This window comes from Fukomys damarensis, unplaced genomic scaffold, assembly GCF_012274545.1.
Source record: "Fukomys damarensis isolate Sample0158 unplaced genomic scaffold, DMR_v1.0_HiC HiC_scaffold_8, whole genome shotgun sequence".
In the NCBI taxonomy this organism is placed as follows: Eukaryota; Metazoa; Chordata; class Mammalia; order Rodentia; family Bathyergidae; genus Fukomys; species Fukomys damarensis.
The window spans coordinates 21,503,824-21,521,590 of NW_022900920.1; the positions used below are offsets into that span (position 1 = coordinate 21,503,824).

The 17,767-nt window shown below is 32.8% G+C and overlaps 1 protein-coding gene across 1 annotated transcript in view; it reads right to left on the bottom strand.

Moving 5' to 3' along the window:
- Atrnl1 (attractin like 1) overlaps positions 1-17,767 on the bottom strand; it is a 656,020-nt gene that overhangs the window by 242,892 nt on the left and 395,361 nt on the right. The gene's annotated exons all lie outside the window — the stretch shown is intronic.

Below are 17,767 nucleotides of genomic sequence, written 5' to 3' on the forward strand. Positions count from 1 at the left end.
TGGTTTCTTTTGCTATTGATCTCCAATTTTATCACACTATTGTCTGATAATAGACAGGGGATTACTTCAATTCCTTTGCACTTAGGTAAACATGTTCTATGATTAAGTGGTCTATTTTGCAGAACAATCCATGTGCATGCAGCTCATAAGAATGTGTATTTTGATTCTTTTGGGACAGAACACTCTGTAAACATCTGTTAAGTTCATTTATTCCAGAGTTTGATTGAGTTCTACTATTTAATTATTTAATTTTTGTCTGGTTGATCTATTTGTGACAATGGGGTATTGAGGACCCCCACTACTATTGTATTAGTGCTTATATGATTTTTTTCATGTCTATATTTGTTTTATATAATTAGGTGCACTAGTGTTTGGTGCATGTATATTAATGATAGTCATCTCTTCCTCTTAGATTGTTCCCTTTACAAGTACATAGTGTCCTTTTTTGTCTCTCTTAATCCATGTTGTTTTGAAATCTACTTGCTCTACAAACAGGATAGCTACTCCTGTTTTTTTTTTTCAGGTTCCTGTTGCATGGAGTATTGTTTTCCACCCTTTAAGTTTCTTTGAAATTAAATGTGTTTCTTGTAGGCCGCATATTGTTGGATCTTGCTAATTAACCTATTCTACCATTCTCTTTCTTTGATTAGTGAATTGAGACCATTAACATTAATGGTTATGACTGATATGTATTGACTTATCTTTGTCATGACTTTCTCTTTTTGTTGGATTCTTCCACTTTGCATTTAATTTCTTGTCATGCCTGATGGATTCATTCTGCTAGGCTTCCTGGGGTTGTGATCCTTATTATCTTCTCCTAGGATATTGTTTAAAGTTTTTTAGAGTGCTGGTTTGGTATTAATGAAATTCCCAAGGTGCACTTTGTCATTAAAGTATTTTATTTCTTTATCAATTTTGAAAGATAGCTTTGCAGGGTACATCATCTGGGTTGGATGCTTTTTTCCTTTAGAGATTGAAATACATCACTCCAAGCTCTTTTTGCCTTGAGGATTTGTGTTGAAAAGGCTGCTGTGATTCTGATGGGCTTTTCTTTGTATGTGATTTGTTTCTTTTCTTGAACTGCTTATAGAATTTTGTTCTTCTGATGGGTTTATGGAATCTTAACTACTATATGCCTATTTGTAGATTTTTTTTTTTTAAGATCATGACTAGTTGGAGTCCCATATACCTCACATATCTGTATGTTAAGTTCTTTCTCAGTTTGGAAGTTTTCTGACAATACTTCTGTGTACAGTTTTTGTTTGTTTTTTTATATTGTCTGAACTCTCTCCTCTTCATTGACTCTGATCGGTTTTTTGTTGCTTTTCATTGCATCATCTAGCAGCTGCTGGATTGTTTTCTAATGGCCCCTTACTATTTTTAAGAAATTTTTTATTTTTCTGGTCACTAATTGCAATCCTATCTCCCATATCTGAAATTCTGTCCTTGCATTGATTCATTCTATTGCATAAACTTTCAATGAAGTTTTTAATCTTCTGGAGATTTGTTAACACCTGTTTTATGGATTCCATTTGTTTCCTATGTTGGGATTCCATCATGTTTCTCTGCTCCTCTATTTTTTTAAATATGTGTATGCTCTAGATTTATTAATCATGTCTTGTACTATGGGCACTATCTCTGCTGTTATATGAGAAATTATTTCTGATTTCATTTTTTTCTAGGTTCTCTTCATTTTCCATTTCAGGAAGTCCTGATGACTGAGTATTAGATTGTTCCATCTTTTCCTTTTGGGGTTGCCTTAGGGGATCTGGAAGTATGGAATAAATAGATTTATTTACATGTCTTCTCATTTCAACAGATACAGACTGCTATGCCTTTGTTGAGGTGACTTTTTGCTCACCCAGTCGTCTTCAATTCTCAGCAAGCCACCAAGCAGCCTTTTCTCTATTGCTCACCAATACACCAATTCCTTGGTTCAGAATGGTTTCCTTCTGGATCCCTGAGCTGATCTGTTGTCTGGGCGGGCTTCTGGCTGAGGCCTGTACACAATTGTAATAGTATCTAGGTATGCCTTTTGCTGGGGACCCTATGTAGCTGTTATCTGGGAGGGCCTTTGGCTGGGGGCTGTGTAATCCAGGTCCTGTTTTCTGCATAGGCTTCTGGCTAGGTCTCCATGCACTTATAGATGGTATGTGGGTGAGCCTCTGGCTGTTGCTTATGCAGTTCTTTTCCAGGAGGGCCCTTGGCTGTGGCTGATGGTATGGCAGGCCTCTGGCTGAAGCTTGTGCTCCTCTGCAGCTCTTTTCTATGCAGGCTTGTTGCTTGGGCAGGTGTACCAGCACCTCTGAGATTGGGGTGGGACCATGGCTGGGATCCACTTGCATCTGCACCACTCTAGTCCACACAGTTGCTCCCCAGGTTCTGCATGCACTTATCAATTGTATGGCAGACCTCTCAGCCCAGAATTGTTCTTATGCTCCTGTTTAATAGGAAGGCTTTGATCTTTTTTTCTCACCTGATAATTTTTCACAGAAAGAAAGTAAAAATTTCAGTAGGTAGTAGCTCCCTACTAATCACAGATGCACTTTTCAGCCCTTTACTAGTACTCATTGGGTCTTTAGCATTCTTGTTGCCCATGTGACTTAGTGCCATTATAATGTCTTACCAAAAATCAGAATACAAAGATCCAAACAATAAAATGATGACAAAAAATAGTTACTGAACAAATGAGTTTATGGTGTATTTGAAGTTCTATTCACATCAGTTAGCTGTTTAATGCTTTAGTGTTTTATGTAAAATTTTATTTTTATAGCTTATCGCTTATTGAATATACCTCACTGGCATCATAGAATTGCTGCAATTGATCATACGACTAAGAGCTCCAGTATTTAAAAAAAAAAAAAAAAAAAGCTCCACTATCTCAATTCCTCAATTTCCATAACTGCCAAATTTAATGATTTGAAGTGTTAGTGTAGTTTCTCACATTTCTACCAAACAGCAAAAGGTGTGAGAGCATGGTTTAAAAAAAATGTTAATTTTTTATTGTTTCTTTCTATTAACTAGCTATCCTGCAAAGAACATGTGACCAGAAATCACAATTCTGTGTATGAACAGAGTGCTGATATTTCTGACATAACCTAGTGGAAAAAACACTAAAAAGAATACTTCTAGTAATGGAAATTTTTCAATAGTTGGCCTTTTTTCAATTTTTGCCTTGACACTTTTCTTGATACTAGTAACAACTGAAAAATCTTTCAAGTTTGACTGAACTCTATCAGTATGCCATATGTTAAGAACACTCATCATGGTGAGATGTCTATATGATTTATTCTCTTCTTACTTGTAGAATCTTCCTTCTGTTCTGATTTCAAGGGTGTGTGGTGTGTGTGTGTGTGTGTGTGTGTGTATGTATATATATATTTTTTTTTTCACCCATATTCATAAAAATCATGGTGACCCAAATTCAGTAATACATTTAGATTTTTTATTTGATTCCCCACTTAGAGTTGTTTGTATTCACAAAATTTAACAATTACATTAGTATTTAACAATTGCATTAGTAAATTGAAAAGCACTCCTGAACTCCTCCGCATGACCACGGTTGTCTTTTCTTTTTTAATGGTTGCTCTGAATAGTATGTATAAACTGGATCCATTTCTCTGACTGTTATAAAGCCACATATGCAGAAACTATGAAATTCTCCAACAATTCAATTCAATGAATTCAATTCCTCTTTATGTATCAACTACAATGAATTTTTCTAATATCAATGTGATAAAGAGTACAAGTCAAAATATTCTGTGCAGCAGCACTTTAAAATCTACTCAGTATGTTTCAAAAGGAAAAGTGGGACAATTTACAGTTCATCAGTTATATCATATTAAATTAGCCTCCATCAATGGCATGGCTCGACAGTCTTCATTTATTTTAATTTATGACAAAAAGGACAGCCAAGTACAGGATGGTAGCAATGACAGATGAAAGGATGCTTTGTCTTCCTAATTATAAAATGTGCTTTGCTTTTGTACCATTAAGATGGCATCAAGATAAAGACTCAGTCATCACTGTATTTTTCCAGATATAAATTCTCATATAAGCAACATTTTACAAACAATATTATAAGGGGTTTCACTCTAGTAATGATACTGAACAGAAAGATTGAAATATTTGTAGTTTAGTTAAAAGAAAGCAAGGAAAATATAAATAAGCACACACACAGACATCCTGTAAATATTCCACTTTTAACACTTCTTAGATATAAAAGAGTCTTTGAAACATGGTTTGGATTTTCTTATTATTTCTTAAATATAAAAAAGATACTTCATTAAATAAAAGTGTTACTTTAATTAATAACTTTTAAAATTAACTGAAAAGTAAAATGCATTTAATCACTTGAAACTTCATTTCTACAAGCCTATTCTACCTTCCCAAAATAAAACAAGGAAAAAAATATCTATTATTTAGACCATTCATCACAAATGTGTTATTCCTTTTAACTTTGATAGTTGTGTTGAAATCAAATGATATTTAAGTAAACATAATAATATGAATTTATTTGGAAATGCAATATATACATTCAGAACTCAAATTTCTCTGCATAGCTGTTCATATTAATACATTTCAACAATGCTACCTGAATTTTTCTTTAAGCAAGATAGCTGTCTGTATTTACTTCCTATGAACTAATCTTTATTAGCTCCGCAATGCTCAACACAAAACTCTACCTATAATTAATATGTATTTATTACATATTTTATACACTATTATCTCAAATCATATATGTATGTATATATCAGTAATTCATTACTTTAACTATAGACATTTTTACAGACCCAACCAGTCATCATAATACAAGTCTGACTTTATACCCAGGTGTAGCATTTGACCTTGCATGTTTGCTTCTGTTTAGATACATTCAATCACTAAATTTTAAGCACTACTTTCATTAGTGGAAAGATAGAATAGGTAATACTACTCATCCAAAATTTTTATGTAGATAAAATGAGCTAATGCACCTTCCCAAACTTAAGTAATTAGAGAACAGCTTTTGTGGATTTTGTAATACATATTGTAACTACCCATTTTTATGTAAGTAAGTTCAGTGAGGTGTTTTTCTTGGTATCTCAGAAAAATTAAAAGACAGTTTACCAATGAACATATAGTTTAGTGTCATTAAATGCTATTTCCATATCACACAAAACCACCTTATTCATCACCTAAAATAATATCCTGTATCAACGGTAGTCTGGTTTCCACAATTTGGGAGATGCTGAACTTGAGATACAAGAAGTTAAATAATAAGATACTATATTAATTTAAGTTATTATCATTAGTAAATGGTCACTCAATTGTATAGTATTTATAAAAATATTTATTGTACCACTCCTATTACTAGAGTTCAACAGAACTTGTCTTTGTATTATGTACATACAATTTATTGATATATATATTATGAGGAAAAGGAACCAAAAATAAACCACTATATACTATAAATATATTAACTATCTGTATAATAGATACATGTCTTTAATCAGGGCTTTGAAAAAAAGAGCTCTAGCCAAGGGTGGATTGACATGGACAGAGAATGAAAAGGTGAGAAAGTTGAGAATATAACTGCTATCCAGAAAAGAGGTAATGACCAAGTTCACATGGCAAGAGGGGACTGCTGAGAAAGTACAGGGATTGATTCAGTATTTTCTTAAGCTAAAATTTAATTTTGGTCTGATCTTTGTCTACTATAGGATGTGTTTAAGGTTGGCACTGGACAATCATATGCATGTGTGTGTGTGTGTGTGTGTGTGTGTGTGTGTTGCCTGTGAGGGTGGGACTGGCAGCATGAATAGAACTGCGAAATAGTAAAGTGATTTCTAGGAAACAGAAATGTCAAAAAGAAGAAGGCATAGATAAGAAACCAGAACCATGACTGACTCAGGGATTATACTTAGATTACCATATGGATAGTCATTTGGTACTATGACTACATAATACACAGATAGTCATTTGATTTACATGCTATATTTTCAATTCAGTATCTTTTTATTTTGACATGTTCTTTGGTGGTAGAGATATAGGGATGAGAAAATTGAAGGAGAAAAGCTGGGAGGGCTTTGGTTTCCCAAGCCTATCTCACCCTTTCAACTATAGCTTCTTGTCTTGTTTTACAATTGGGCTTGTAATTTGACTTGGACAAGGTATACTGAACTTAATAAGAAAAAGTGTGAAAAACAATTTTCTGTAGAAAAAAATGTAAAACAGCCATTGAATAATAGATTGTCTGATTCAATAGCTTTTCTAAATCTTAGCCAATGTTTGCTTACCTGAAATAGTGATCCATTAGTAGCTACTAGAGTACTGGTAGCAACCTGAATGTGAATTCTCACTTCTATGTGTAATAGGATATTTAAAGAGAAATATATGCAAAATATTTTAAAATAAATAGTTACCTTGCAGCTACTTAAACAGCCACAAAACCATTATTGTACATCATAAAAATGTTGGCAAATGTCCTTATTTGAATAAAATCTTCCCTTTTTATTCTACTACATATAGAAAATCCAACTAATTTAAGGAAGAATTTTCTACAGATATTGCTTCTAGGTACATAAATGTATCAAATTTCAATGTTTTTTCTAAGTGCCCTTTTAAGAATATGGCAACTTGGAAGCAATAATGTCTATATACAGAAACACTACATTTAGGAGAAGCAAGAGGCAACAAGGACTCTATCTTGCTCATAGATTATATCCATAGCCAGTGGTAATGCCAGACAATGAACAATAAGCTCAAAATACTTTGCTCTAAAATATCTACCTTTTTTACAGCTACTATTTTGATTGATTACTATTTCTTACATATTATATTATATCTTGACAAATTAAAATATATTGTGAATAAATACATTTAAAAAAATACATCCCACAAATTCCTTAAGGATCCGTTTTTTTAAACGGTGTTTTAAGAGTCTAACATCTGTCGTCAAGTTAAACAATCTCTGGCCCACTGGCTCATAAATGTTAAGAGTGGCCTTCACCTATAAACATGTCCAGTAGAAGATGTGCCTAGGGGTTCATGGCTCCTGACCGAAAATTTGTGCACTGCCAACACTATAGAGCAATTTATTCTGCAAGTTTTTATACTGTCTTGCTTGCTGACAACTGTACTTGAACTTTTGCTTCACAAGTTTAATAATGTAAGAAGTGTTCTGGTTGCAACAAAATACTTGAAGCAGTAAGGCTTTAAGGCACCGATCAGCCTCTCACATTATTAACAAGTGTTCAGCTGTTAATAGCTGAACTGCTTTATTAGCTGAGAGAAATAGTGTGATTTTAATTGTTCAGGAATTAGAAACAAACTGTATCATTTTATTCTGTTCTTTTAAAGTCTTAGTATACTACTGAGTGAAAAATGCATCATTGGTGAAGTTCAGAATTTTATATTTTGCTTTTCCAAAGATTTCTTGACTATAACACTAATAGCACAGGCAAAAAAAGCAAAAAAAAAAAAAATTACATGATATTACATCAAACTACAAAGGTCCAGCAGAGAAAATGAAATAACAAAATTAAAAGGCAACCTATAGAATATTTTCGAGCCGTATATCTGATAAGGATTAATATAAAATGTATTAAGGTATCCTACAACTCAATACCAAGTAAGTTTATTTAAAATTGGGAAGAGGAACTGAATAGACATTTCTTCAAAGAAAACACAAATGGTCAAAAGATAAATGGAAAGTATTCAACAATAGCAATCATCAGGGAACTATAAATTGAAACCACAATGAGATATCATCTATTACAAAAATCAAAAGAAAATAAGAATGAGGATGTAGAGAAAAAAGAACCTTTGTACATTGCCTGCAGAAATGTAAATTGGTAAAGACACTGAAAAACTGTACAAATTTCTCAAAAACTAAAAATAGAACTATAACTTAATCCAGCAATTCTACTTCTGAGTATAAATATAAAGAAACTGAAAACAGTATTTCAAAGAGATGCTGCATTTCTCTCTTCATTACAGCACAGTTTACAAGAGTAAAGACTAGGAAACATCCTACTTGTCCATAAATCAATGAATGGGTAAAGAAAATGTGTTATATACATACAAAGGGATATTATTCAGCCTTACAAAAGAAATAAATCTTGCCATTTGAAACTGTATTGACATACCTGCAAGATATTATGCTAAGTCAAATAAACCGGACACAAAAGGTAACTTTCATGATACTACTCATATGAGTAAACTAAAACAATCAAACTCATGGAAGCAGAGAATATAATGGAGTTTGCTAGGGGCTGGAGGGAGGGTAGAACTGTGAAATAGGAGTCAAAGTGTACAATATCTACTGTACAAGACAAACAAATCTTAGACAACTACAGTACTACATAATGCCTATAATTAAAATAATATATTATATACTTAAAATTTTGCTAAGATGGTAGATCTTATGTTAACACTTCCTGTCAAATAAATTGAAGAAAACTTATGGAGCTAATAGATAAATTTCTGGTATACATGATGATAATGGTCGTTCATAGATGTACACTTATCTCCATATTCATCAAGCATATACATGAAATATGTATCAATCTTAACTCAATGTAGTGGCTTAATAAAACTATTTTGGTTACTCAATAAAGTGATTGTTTAGATTTTGCTCCAAATTGTCAGGGCTTTTATCAACTCTATAAAAGGTCTCATGAAAGATGCAAGATGATTAGGATACTGAGCCTATGAGTCTGAAAATTAAATTAAATGACTCACTTGAATATGACTATTTGAAATTATTCATGTTTGATATGTGTTTGGTCAGTTGACTTGAAATCTACTTATTTTATAAATGTTCACTGAGCACCTACTAATGTGATAAGCATCACAGTACTAATTAAAAGATCAATAAAATGGAGGTCTTGCCTTCTTACTCTATTTTTTGCTGTCAGTACAGATCACCTGAGACTGGATAACTTACAAAGAACAAAGATTTATTTGTTGAATTTCTGGAGGCTAGAAGTCAAGGTTGAAAAACCTACATCTGGCAAGTGTTTTCTTTCTTTCTGAGTCATCCTAAGGGGGAGGTAGAAAGGCAAGAAGGTGCCAGATGAAGGAGAAGAGATACAACTCATAGACTCAAATCTTTCTATAATTGGTATTAAACCATTCAGGGGCATAGAGACTTCATTACTTAAATATCTCCCATTATGCTCCACCTCTCAACATTGTTATATTGGGGATTAAGTTTGCAACACAAACTTTGCAGGACACATTCAATTCATAGCACTGCCACTCAGGAATAGAATTTTGTTATGGATGCAAAAGGGAAAATTAGTGAGGGTTAATAGCAGCTCCTGCCAAACCTTCCCATTGTTCCTTGAGGATAAAAAGAAATGCCTTCATACTCAAGAAAAATCAGACTGAGGTTTGTAAATAAACACAACTGAAGAAATGGTCAGACTAGGATTCTCTAAAACTAAGTGTATAAGGAAGCAGTGCCTTTTGGGAAAAAGACCCATTTGTAGCACTTTATTGGTTTTTTCCTCAAAATACTATGCATTTTCTTTAACAATCTAAAAACAAGAATGTAGATGGGTTTTTGCCCACAGTGTGGAATTAATAATTCAAAATTAACACATGAAGAGCTCTTTCTTCTGAGAAAATGGAACAAAGATTGTTCAAATTAAAAGAAATCTAAGTTATTTTAAAAGTCATCTAATTATTATTTTCTCCTTGTGCTATTTTATAACAGCAGAAAGTGTAAATTGTAATTATAAGTAAAATTTTAAATTTTCTGAGCTTTTAGAAGTAAACTCTATGACAATTCAATATTAAAATAATGAAAAGTTATACCTTATTGCTGGTAATTATTTATTTTTAATTTAAATAAAACAATACAGACCTTCATCATTATGCAGTTTGTATATAAAAAGCTTTACTTCAAAAATAACTATATAAGAAAACATAATTAAATTAAATGTTAAATGTATACAGGCACTGTATCATTAGATTTATCAAAAGCCTAGTCTCATAGCTTGGATTTCATAGAATGTTGAAGATGAAAATAACATAGCTTTTTAAAAAAGTAAATGCTTATTATGTGCTAGAATTATTATATTTGTCTTAAAGGTATCGTGTAATTTTATCTTAATGAAACATGAGATAGTTGCTATTGGTATTCCTACTGTTCAGATAGAAAATTTTTTCCATTAAAAGGTTAAATAATTTGCCCTAAATCATAGAGGTAGTAAACAGCAGAGTTGATGTAAAGTAAATTTAAATATGGGAAACTGAAAGAAATTCTAAAGCTTTTATTATATTATCAAAAGTGTATTTTTCAAAAATCACAATTTTTATAATTATTTCATAGAAGAGTTCGGAATCACAATTGGAAAAATTACAATAATTAAATGAAATTTATTTTGCTTAAAGAAAAAGTTTATCCTTATTTTTTCTAATTTTAGACTGAAAATGTAGTCATAAACCAGGACTCATCCATGGATTCAAGTTAGAAATTGCTGATATACTCCAATGTAGCTAGTTTATAGCTGCCCATTTCTTATGCATTGAACAGTATTATAAAAGGAACATTTTGCAATAACATTATACACACAGCACAAAGTCCTCACAGGTATTTATTGCTATGCAACATATTCAAGTTGGAACATACCCTCAAATGAATTGATTTCAAAGGGTCTACGATACTTTATTTTCTCTAAATATCTTATAAAGTAAAGGTATAAAATACACTAATGAAGCTCTATATTGCCCAGATCTAGGAAGTTTAAATTGGAAAAAAATCCAGATTTTCATCTGAAAATCTAATTGAAGTTAAATGAGTAAACACATCAAAAGATATTTAATATACTTTTCATGTAAAAATGTTAGTTCTTTTCTTCCTCCCCAACATCTTGCTTCTTTGTACAGTTTGTTTCAGTATGGAATGAATATGGGCCGGGGATTTAGCTCAGTGGTTCTATAGCATGCCTTGCAAGAGCAAGGTGCTCAGTTCGATACCTGGTTCCAAAAAAAAGAGGAATGAATATTTATATTAATAATCCAAGAGATTTTCACAAATAGTCTATAGGTACTGAGGGTAGAAATGATAATTTCCTTAAGGATAATGAAATTAATATCAAATTTACTGGCAATAAATTTAGTACTAAGGTAATTTTTTAAAGCATAATAATAGTTACATAAGTGACAGTGTCTTTCTTTTTGTTCTTTCTTTTAGGAAGCTCAGAGCCATGTCTAAAATTTAACATTACAACTTTGTTGGTCCAGAATTCCAAAAAATAATAGAAAAGATATTTGAATATGGAATAATTTATATGTTGGAAAAGTATATTTAAGATTTTGTTCACTAATTTCACAAACGCTTTAGAGATATTAATATATATTTAATAGAACATTAGGAGACAAGTCTCATGATTATTTCTCTGTTCCTTTTTGAGGAAGAGGAACTTGAGCCTCTCAACAAATAAGTAACTTACCTAAAGTTATACAATTCATAACAAGCAGAGCCACGATTCAGATCCGAGTAATCTCATTCTAGATTACATGTTTTTAATCTCTTTTCTTATACTGCTTCTGTTATCATAGTTAAGGGGCATCACAGTGAATAAAATACAGCCAAGTCATATTTTTGTAATTAAAATATGTACATTAGTACAATGGTACCTGGCTGTGCATCTCAGCATCTGAGCTAGGGAACACAGGAAACAATCTTTGTGTTCACTCACTTGGTATGATGCATTTTATGTATTTATATTTTATATTGCATGTTTCTTTTTATTTTTTCTTTTAGAATTAGTTCAATTCAGTACAATGTCAGGAAAATCTGCTTTTGCAACTTTGGGAAGAGGTTGAAAAGAAGTCATCAGGTGATTCAGCTACCAAAGATGACTTGTATCATGTAAGCCAAAGAAGTTAGCAAGATATGCCAGATAAAGAAGTATAGACTGAGGACTTTAATTCAGATGAGGAAAAAATAGTAATGAAAATAAGTATTTGACTATTGAAAATAGTCACATATACCTCAACAATCCATTAGAACTTGATCAGAAAATGTTACGAGGTCCTTTCTAGGGTGAAACCTATTGTTGGATGCCAACAGTGTGATTCAATGTTAGAAATTGTTTGTAACAAATAGATGATATGCTACAAGATGTTCAGAAATACACTAACAATGAATTACAAATAAAACATCCTATATGCATCAATAGTGACACTTAAAAATATGTTTATCTTGACTCTTAACTGAAAGCCTTCATAGCAGGACTTTACCATTCTAATTGTCAGGTTCTAAAGGACTTTTGAAGAAGTGACAGATGTGTTGAGATTTTTTGGACAATAATGATACTGAAGAGATTTGGTTTCCTTCAAAACTGTCTACATTTTGAGGACAAAAGGACTTTCCAAGAAGCAAAAAAGAAAAAGCAACAACAACAACAACAACAATTCACTCATTTTTGAAAGCTTTGTTTTGAACTGCCAAGCAATTTCTACCCTGTCTGAATACATGACAATTCACAAACAACTTGCATCATTCCATGGTTGCTGAAGGTTTCAGATATACATGAAAAATAATTCTTCCAAATAGGTTATATAAATAAAGGTCCTGGTAGCTGTGAAGACATTTTACACATTGGATTTAGAAATTTACCCTGAAACTCTGCAACCAGCTCTTTATTCATGTAGTCATAAACTGCATGACATTGTGAACAGACTTCTTGTATTTATTTCAAATAGTAACCCAAATGTCACGTTTGACAGTTAATTCACAAGTTACTTATTAATGTTATGTTTGCTTTAAAAAAATGCAGTTCAACAGCACAGGAGCTATTCACAAGAACAAATTTGAGATTCCTGAAAAAACTGCAAGTTCACAATAAAGAAATGTATAATACAATCTTTGGATTTCAGAAAGACATAACATTGGTCTCCTGTATGGTGAAGAAAAACAAAGTAGTATCGATACTGTTAATTTTATACCATGACAGAAAGATTGATAGTGAAGCCGGACATGGTAGTGCATGCCTATAATCCCAGCACTAGGGAGGCTGAGGCAGGTGGATCCTGTGAGTTCAAGGTCTGTCTGTGCCCCATGGTGAGTTCTAAGCTAGACTGGACTACATTATGGTGAAGAAAAACAAAGTATATGGTACGATCAATGTTACACCATGTTAAGATTGATAGTGAAGCCAGGTATAGTGGTGACTATTGCAATCCTAGCACGTAGGGGGCTGAGACAGGAGGATTCTGTGAGTTCAGGGTCAGTCGGTGCTATGTAGTAAGTTCAAGGCTAGCCTGGACTATATATATATATGTAGACCCTGTCTCAAAAAACCAAAGAGATAAAACAAGCAAACTTGGTCATTTACCTGTGGCTTATTATTTTGGTTTACCATCTTTATTCTCTGATTTTTTATTTAAATAGCAGCACCCTGATCTCCTTCTGAGAAGATGCTTCTCCCCTACTCTACTGCCCTAGTAGGGTGTTCCTATGGAGCTGACTTACTCTCAGCCCTATGGAAAATTATGTGACTCAAGCCCAGCCAATCACTACAGCCTTCCTCTAGACACAGGATAGAACAACCAGAATCATTGAAATTGTTGACTATGAGGCTGCTGGTCTGGTGTCTTGGTGGTCTCTATGAAATGAGACATAGGCAAGCATGATTCATAGTGCATTCTCAACACAAATAAAGCCAGAAATGGTCACATTTCACAACAAAATTAAAGGCAGAGTAGATTTTTTGACACGTTATGCAGCAACTATAATGTCACTTGAAACACAAAATGCTGACCAATGGTGGCTTTACTGAATTCTAAACATGTCAGGCATAAGTGGTTTCATAGTTTACAAAGAAAATAACAAGCACAAAATATCATGGAGAAATTTTCTTACAGATTGGGAGTAGAATTGATAAACGATCAGCTACAACTGAGGGAGAACTCTATGTATCTGCCCAAAGAACTCCTCCAAAGAATTCTGGAGCAGATCGATGAACAGACAAGTGAAACATCACAAGACCTTCCTAAGAAAACATGAAGGCTTAGGGAAATCCACTTTCTGGTCCCCTTTCTGTCCTTCTTAGAGAGAAGCTTTCTTTCTCCCACTGAATTTTTCCTACTCTTAAAAAAAAAAAAAGAAAGAAATAGAAAAGATGAAGACTAGCAAGATGTCAAGTATATCCTACGAAAGAAGACATGAAAACAAAACACATGTGCTATCATTGTAAGCAATATTTGTGTATGGAACATACTATTCTCATGTGTGAAAACTGCCTCAGGTCTGATAGTTGAAGTAAAGCTTACTTTTGTGGTAGAGCTTGATTTGTGTTCTCATTGTAGTTCACTTAGGAATTTATTTCTGTTGTGACTTTTTAGATTTAACAAGCAAACAATTGATGTAGAAAATATTTATTCTAAACTCAGTATATTTGATATTTTATTTTATTGATATTTCATTTTCTTGCTAAGTGCACATTGTATAATATAAGAGGAAGCTCCTCACAACAGAGGAAGATGAGAGGTGACAAGTATGGCCTGCCAAACAGGAAAAGCCAGACAAACATACCATCAGAGTGAGACTTGTGTATGGAACATGCTGTTGTCATGTGTGAAGACTGTGTTAGGTGTGAAAATTGAAGCAAAGATTACTTCTGTGTTAGAGTTTTGTTTGTATTTTTACTATAGCTCACATAGGAATTTGTTTCTGCTGTTATTTTTTAGATCTTGTAAGCAGGTAAACAGTTGTGGAAAATGTTGATGGTTATTCTACACGTTCATTAAATATTAAAATTTTAATATTTTATTTTGATATTTTATTTCCCCTGAAGCACACATTGTTTGATAATAACACTCATAAAATTAAAATAAATAATTCATCAATAAAATGCTTCTAAAACATAAACTTGGGCGATATACACCCCCCATAATGCTCCATTAAACAAAATTTGGCATGATGCACCCAGGTTTGAAATGTAATTCTTTTAAAGATCTCTTTAAGAAACTGGGAATTAGATGTCTAAAGGCTCCTAGCAGCTCCCAGCTCCAACTATGCTTTTCTGGCAGAGGGAGACTATACACTAGATTAACTAGGCCCTCTCACATCATAATCATCTTCAGCTTCACATTTGTTAGTATGTACTGAGTGCTTATTATATGAAAGGCACCTTTCTAAGCAGCTGAGTCACATTCTTACAACAATGTATGAAATACGTATTATTTTTCCCTTACTTTAACAGACCGGGAAACAAAGAATCATAAAGTAGCTTCTCTCAATTCAAGCAATGATTAAGTTATGGAACTAGGATGTGAGCCCTTTATTTAGTTTACCTGTCTTGCTAATCGAAGAGAACAGAAAGGAAAATCCACTGCTAAAATGGGTTATTCTCTCTGGTAGAGTAAGAAACACTGTTAGACAATATGTCATAGAAAATCTTTTAAATTATCATTATAACATAATAGTGAAAGCCTGCATAATTTCTTTGATCATCAGTCAAATCATTGAATTGCATTTCAGAACCAATGTATAGTAAATCTGCTGAAAAGATTCTACACATCTTTTACATGTTACTTTGCCCTTTACAGAGCAAAAAATATATAATTATCCATGCAAACTAGAGTAGTAATACTCAAAAGAGGTGGAGGTCAGGAATGCATTAAAGTATCATAAATATTATTTTACAGATATATATTCACCTAGGTAAGCATGGCAGAGTGAGTGACAGTGACCAAACTAGTAGAAAAAAATATCTGGGTAACTTAATAAACTCTCTTTAGTCTATTATGATACAATGGCTATTGAGTAACAGTCAACCAGCACAAATACCTTCTCAAGATAGCGTAGTCCACTGATGCAGTACAAACATAACCCTCTTATCACACAAAGAACAGCATACAGTAGTAGTTAGAAATGTGGCTCTTGGAGTCAGATGGTTTGGATTTGAATAATAGTCCTGTTTTTGTTGGGTGGACTTATGTCAGATGTGGACATCGTCAGTTTTGCCATTTGTAAAATGGGAACAATAATGTAGGATCATGAAGGGAAATGAATGGAATAATGCATGTAAAATATTTAGATGATACTTCAATGAATAAAATTATCATTATTCTATTAATCTATTAACTTTTCAAGATCTTAGCCTATAATAATTAACAAATGACATGGAAGACCAAATAAATCTAATTACTTTATGATCTGATTAATTAAAATTCAAAGCTATATTTTCAGTTCTTCAACTCTGTATGTAAGAAAGTCATCATAATCCTATCCTTAGTTCTTTAGAAACGCATTACGAATGTCTGGAAAGAGATATACAATGTAAAACTTCAGCAATTTGCAAAGGCATATCATTCAGAGACTGCCAATTAGAGCAAAACACATGTGGCTTCAAATCTTGTATATGCTACAGGTATAAATCATTTCTCCTGAAACACACAAAAAATGCAATGAAGGGACCAGCAAGTGTCCAGCAGTCAGTCAGAACATGCTCCAAGCATTTACCAGCTGGAGAATGTGGAATTCATATGACTATCTCTGAAAAGCTCCAAAATACATTTGAACACCAGTCTATATCCTATACAAAGAGCTACTGTTTTAATATAGCTTTCTTAAGACCACTTTATAATTTTTTCTATATCATTCTTTAAAGAGTTTAGTAAGAATATTAGTAACGCACTGAAAACAGAATTAATTCTATCTAATACCAGTCTTCCAGGAATACAGAGACAAATTCTTAGTAGCTCTGGAACTACAGGTTTGGCAAATATATATAATATAGCCTTTTATATATGTATACTTTTCATAACTTTATACACTTTATAGTTTTCTCTGTGGGAGAGTCTACAATGCTTATCACCTGTTTTATGCGATCTGTATATTTATGTAGCACCTTACCATTAGGCAGGGCTAGATGACTAATTCTATGTAATAAGCTGTGTGGGAATAACAGTTATTACTTCTAGGTAGAAGTGAACTCTTCATGTAGTCTTTTCATCTACTTGGAAGACCAGTGAGAATCTAGATATGAATCTTTTGTTAGCATAGGCTTCTGAATGATTGTGTAGAAGACAGGCCCTTAGCTGATATGCTTTAAATGTTCAATAAGGGTGAGAAATAAACCTTTCTCACATAAGCCATAGAAATATAAGATTAAACTGTTAGCACAACATAACTAGGACTATCCTGACTGATCCAGAAAATTGTGCCAGAAACAGAGTGCTACTGTAACAGAAACCTAAATTATGTGGCACTGGCTATGGTCAGATTATTGATATAGGAAAGTGGATACAAAGCCATCCATGCCATACCACGCAAAACAATTGCTTAAAGGTTACCTTTCATAAGTTGGGAGACAGAACATGGCCTGCTCATGTACTTATGAGTTGAATCTTTAATGGAAGAGATTCTAAAACTATTAGTAGAGTATGTTGATAATGTTTTTGCAGGGTATTCAGGAGGATCCTTTCACTAAGATAAAATTTGCAATGACACATGAAATAAAATGAAGAGAATCTAAAAATTTTAGACCTTACAATACTGGAAAAGCTAACTTATGTGGATTCTAAACAGGAAATAAAGCTAAGGAAGACTTTGAGTGACAAATTTCCATTAAAATTTAACCTGTGTCAAAGATAATATTGAAGGCGTAGGCTTTATGTATATAAAACTTGGTGAGTTCATTATGATGGCTCATGGAAAATGCCAAATTAAGGATAAAGCATCTTAAAAATATTTCAACTAGATAAAATAATTCAAGGTAAAGATTAGATTGTAGATTCACTTTACACAGAGGTCAAATGTTCT